Here is a 4,995-nt window from a genome sequence, read left to right as displayed (position 1 = left end):
GAAGCCAGAGTGGGGGGTACTTCTGAGTAGCTAGACATGGAAGACAGAGTGGGGGGTAGTTCTGAGTAGCTAGACGAGGCAGACAGAGTGGGGGGTAGTTCTGAGTAGCTAGACATGGCAGACAGAGTGGGGGGTAGTTCCGAGTAGCTAGACGTGGCAGACAGAGTGGGGGGTAGTTCTGAGGAGCTAGACATGGCAGACAGACAGCTGTAACAACCTCCCTTTCTGAACATGGTTTTACACTAGAACGCAACACTCTGCTTTTCCATATGTGCTGGAGTGTTACTGTATTTAACACACCCCCGCTGCCAGGGAGCTCTAAAGGAGGGGCCAGACTCCAGGGCCAGTCACAGGGCTGAGAGGCCAGACTCCAGGGCAAGTCACAGTGCTGAGAGGCCAGACTCCAGGGCCAGTCACAGGGCTGAGAGGCCAGACTCCAGGGCCAGTCACAGGGCTGAGAGGCCAGACTCCAGGGCCAGTCACAGGGCTGAGAGGCCAGACTCCAGGGCCAGTCACAGGGCTGAGAGGCCAGACTCCAGGGCCAGTCACAGGGCTAGAGAGCTGACAGGCCAGACTCCAGGGCCAGTCACAGGGCTAGAGAGCTGACAGGTCAGACTCCAGGGCCAGTCACAGGGCTAGAGAGCTGACAGGCCAGACTCCAGGGCCAGAGAGCTGACAGGCCAGACTCCAGGGCCAGTCACAGGGCTGAGAGGCCAGACTCCAGGGCCAGTCACAGAGCTGAGAGGCCAGACTCCAGGGCCAGTCACAGGGCTGAGAGGCCAGACTCCAGGGCCAGTCACAGAGCTGAGAGGCCAGACTCCAGGGCCAGTCACAGAGCTGAGAGGCCAGACTCCAGGGCCAGTCACAGAGCTGAGAGGCCAGACTCCAGGGCCAGTCACAGGGCTGAGAGGCCAGACTCCAGGGCCAGTCACAGGGCTGAGAGGCCAGACTCCAGGGCCAGTCACAGAGCTGAGAGGCCAGACTCCAGGGCCAGTCACAGAGCTGACAGGCCAGACTCCAGGGCCAGTCACAGGGCTGAGATGCCAGACTCCAGGGCCAGTCACAGGGATACAGAGCTGAGAGGCCAGACTCCAGGGCCAGTCACAGGGCTAGAGAGGCCAGACTCCAGGGCCAGTCACGGGGCTAGAGAGTTGACAGGCCAGACTCCAGGGCCAGTCACAGGGCTAGAGAGCTGACAGGCCAGACTCCAGGGCCAGTCACAGGGCTGAGAGGCCAGACTCCAGGGCCAGTCACAGGGCTAGAGAGCTGACAGGCCAGACTCCAGGGCCAGTCACAGGGCTAGAGAGCTGACAGGCCAGACTCCAGGGCCAGTCACAGGGCTGAGAGGCCAGACTCCAGGGCCAGTCACAGAGCTGAGAGGCCAGACTCCAGGGCCAGTCACAGAGCTGAGAGGCCAGACTCCAGGGCCAGTCACAGGGCTGAGAGGCCAGACTCCAGGGCCAGTCACAGGGCTGAGAGGCCAGACTCCAAGTCACAGGGCTGAGAGGCCAGACTCCAGGGCCAGTCACAGGGCTGAGAGGCCAAACTCCAGGGCCAGTCACAGGGCTGAGAGGCCAGACTCCAGGGCCAGTCACAGAGCTGACAGGCCAGACTCCAGGGCCAGTCACAGAGCTGACAGGCCAGACTCCAGGGCCAGTCACAGAGCTGAGAGGTCAGACTCCAGGGCCAGTCACAGAGCTGAGAGGCCAGACTCCAGATCCAGTCACAGGGCTGAGAGGCCAGACTCCAGGGCCAGTCACAGGGCTACAGAGCTGACAGGCCAGACTCCAGGGCCAGTCACAGGACTAGAGAGCTGACAGGCCAGACTCCAGGGCCAGTCACAGGGCTGAGAGGCCAGACTCCAGGGCCAGTCACAGGGCTAGAGAGCTGACAGGCCAGACTCCAGGGCCAGTCACAGGGCTAGAGAGCTGACAGGCCAGACTCCAGGGCCAGTCACAGGGCTGAGAGGCCAGACTCCAGGGCCAGTCACAGAGCTGAGAGGCCAGACTCCAGGGCCAGTCACAGAGCTGAGAGGCCAGACTCCAGGGCCAGTCACAGAGCTGAGAGGCCAGACTCCAGGGCCAGTCACAGGGCTGAGAGGCCAGACTCCCAGTCACAGGGCTGAGAGGCCAGACTCCAGGGCCAGTCAGAGGGCTGAGAGGCCAAACTCCAGGGCCAGTCACAGAGCTGAGAGGTCAGACTCCAGGGCCAGTCACAGAGCTGAGAGGCCAGACTCCGGATCCAGTCACAGGGCTGAGAGGCCAGACTCCAGGGCCAGTCACAGGGCTACAGAGCTGACAGGCCAGACTCCAGGGCCAGCCACAGAGCTGAGAGGCCAGACTCCAGGGCCAGTCACAGGGCTGAAAGGCCAGACTCCAGGACCAGTCACAGGGCTACAGAGCTGACAGGCCAGACTTCAGGGCCAGTCACAGAGGTGAGAGGCCAGACTCCAGGGCCAGTCACAGGGCTGAGAGGCCAGACTCCAGGGCCAGTCACAGGGCTACAGAGCTGACAGGCCAGACTCCAGGGCCAGTCACAGGGCTGAGAGGCCAGACTCCAGGGCCAGTCACAGGGCTGAGAGGCCAGACTCCAGGGCCAGTCACAGGGCTAGAGAGCTGACAGGCCAGACTCCAGGGCCAGTCACAGGGCTGAGAGGCCAGACTCCAGGGCCAGTCACAGGGCTACAGAGCTGACAGGCCAGACTCCAGGGCCAGTCACAGGACTACAGAGCTGACAGGCCAGACTCCAGGGCCAGTCACAGGGCTGAGAAGCCAGACTCCAGGGCCAGTCACAGAGCTACAGGACTCTTCTCAAAGCACAGGATGTATGAATCCCAAATGGCACCCTATTCCCTACATACTGCACTACTTTAGACAAAAGGTCCTGGTCAAAAGTAGTGAACTATACAGGGCAGGGTTAGTCAACACTTACCCTACGAGGTCCTACTGGAATTTCTGTTCTACCTGATAATTAATTTCACCCACTTGGTATCCCAGGTCTAAATCAGTCCCTGATGAGAGGGGAACCTGGTGTCCCAGGTCTAAATCAGTCCCTGATGAGAGGGGAACCTGGTGTCCCAGGTCTAAATCAGTCCCTGATGAGAGGGGAACTTGGTATCCCAGGTCTAAATCAGTCCCTGATGAGAGGGGAACCTGGTGTCCCAGGTCTAAATCAGTCCCTGATTAGAGGGGAACCTGGTGTCCCAGGTCTAAATCAGTCCCTGATTAGAGGGGAACCTGGTGTCCCAGGTCTAAATCAGTCCCTGATTAGAGGGGAACCTGGTGTCCCAGGTCTAAATCAGTCCCTGATTAGAGGGGAACCTGGTGTCCCAGGTCTAAATCAGTCCCTGATGAGAGGGGAACCTGGTGTCCCAGGTCTAAATCAGTCCCTGATTAGAGGGGAACAATGACAGAAATGCAGTGGAACTGGCTTGGAGGTCCAGAGTTGAGTTTGAGGGCTATAGGGAATAGGGTGCCATTTGGGACCCAGGCAGAGCGCAAGGCTCCTCTTCTCAAAGCATCACAGGCTTGGCACCAACCGCCCCGCCTGCCTGACCCGGCCATGAGTCACCTGGTGTTGCCCTGACCTCAGGCTCCCTGTGGGGGTGGCTGCTTGACTACCCTAGCTGAGGTCTGGTAGTGCCCAAATGGCACCCTATTCCTTTATGGGCCCTGGTCAAAGTAGTGCACTATGTCGGGTGTCATTTTGGATGTATCATGGAACTGTTCCCTGGGTGAGGCTATGCCACACTGGAGCACCTAGAGGGAGTCTCTCCTCCCTCCCTTCCCTCTCCTCTCTCTCCTCCCTTCCCTCTCCTCCCTCCCTTCCCTCTCCTCTCTCTCCTCCCTTCCCTCTCCTCCCTCCCTACCCTCTCCTCCCTCCCTTCCCCTTCTCCCTCTTCTCCTCTCCTCCCTCCCTTCCCTCTTCTCTCTCTCCTGCCTTCCTTCCCTCTTCTCTCTCTCCTCCCTTCCTTCCCTCTTCTCCCTCTCTTCCCTCTTCTCCCTCCCCCTCCTCCCTCCCTTCCCCCTCTCCTTCCCCTCTTCTCCCTCCCTCCCCTCTTCTCCCTCTCCTTCCCTCTTCTCCCTCTCCTTCCCTCTTCTCCCTCCCTCCCTTCCCTCTTCTCCCTCTCCTCCCTCTTCTCCCTTCTCTCTCCTCCCTCTCCCCCTCCCTTCTCTCTTCTCCCTCCCTTCTCTCTTCTCCCTCCCTTCTCTCTCCCCCTTCTCTCTTCTCCCTCCCTTCTCCCTCCCTTCTCCCTCTCTCTCTCCCTTCTCTCTTCTCCCTCCCTTCTCTCTTCTCCCTCCTTCTCTCTTCTCTCTCCCTTCTCTCTTCTCTCTCCCTTCTCTCTTCTCTCTCCCTTCTCTCTTCTCCCTCCCTTCTCTCTTCTCCCTCCCTTCTCTCTTCTCCCTCCCTTCTCTCTTCTCTCTCCTTCTCTCTTCTCTCTCCCTTCTCTCTTCTCTCTCCCTTCTCTCTTCTCCCTCCCTTCTCTCTTCTCCCTCCCTTCTCTCTTCTCCCTCCCTTCTCCCTCCCCCTTCTCTCTTCTCTCTCCCTTCCTTCTCTCTTCTCCCTCCCTCTCCCTCTCTTCTCCTCCCTTCTCTCTCCCTCTCCTCTCTTCTCCCTCCCTTCTCTCTTCTCCCTCCCTTCTCTCTTCTCCCTCCCTTCCCTCTCTTCCCTCCCTTCTCCCTTTCTCTCTTCTCCCTCCCTTCTCTCTTCTCCCTCCCTTCTCTCTCCCCTCTCTCTTCTCTCCCCCCCTTCTCTCTTCTCCTCCCTTCTCTCCCTCCCTCCCCTCTCTCTTCTCCCTCCCCTTCTCTCTTCTCTTCTTCCCTCTCTCTCTTCTCCCTCTCTTCTCTCTTCTCCCTCTCTTCTCTCTTCTCTCCCTCCCTTCTCCCTCCCTTCTCTCTTCTCTCCCTCCCTTCCTTCTCTCTTCTCTCCCCCTCTCTCTCCTCTCTCTTCTCCCTCCCTTCTCCTCCCTCTCCTCTCTTCTCCCTCCCTTCTCTC

The 4,995-nt window shown here is 59.4% G+C and overlaps 1 long non-coding RNA gene across 1 annotated transcript in view; it reads left to right on the top strand.

Moving 5' to 3' along the window:
- The window catches only part of LOC127909022 (uncharacterized), a 2,994-nt gene extending 139 nt beyond the window's left edge, over positions 1-2,855 (top strand). Inside the window, exons 1-3 of the long non-coding RNA XR_008069442.1 lie at positions 1-609; positions 746-1,491; positions 2,709-2,855. The exon at positions 1-609 is cut by the window's left edge and continues 139 nt beyond it. This is a non-coding gene — a long non-coding RNA (uncharacterized LOC127909022). The remainder of the gene's footprint in view (positions 610-745; positions 1,492-2,708) is intronic.
- Positions 2,856-4,995: the final 2,140 nt, after the last annotated feature.

The sequence above is a fragment of the Oncorhynchus keta genome, chromosome 18 (assembly GCF_023373465.1).
Source record: "Oncorhynchus keta strain PuntledgeMale-10-30-2019 chromosome 18, Oket_V2, whole genome shotgun sequence".
NCBI classification, from domain to species: domain Eukaryota; kingdom Metazoa; phylum Chordata; class Actinopteri; order Salmoniformes; family Salmonidae; genus Oncorhynchus; species Oncorhynchus keta.
This window is presented reverse-complemented; position numbering and strand designations above follow the sequence as displayed.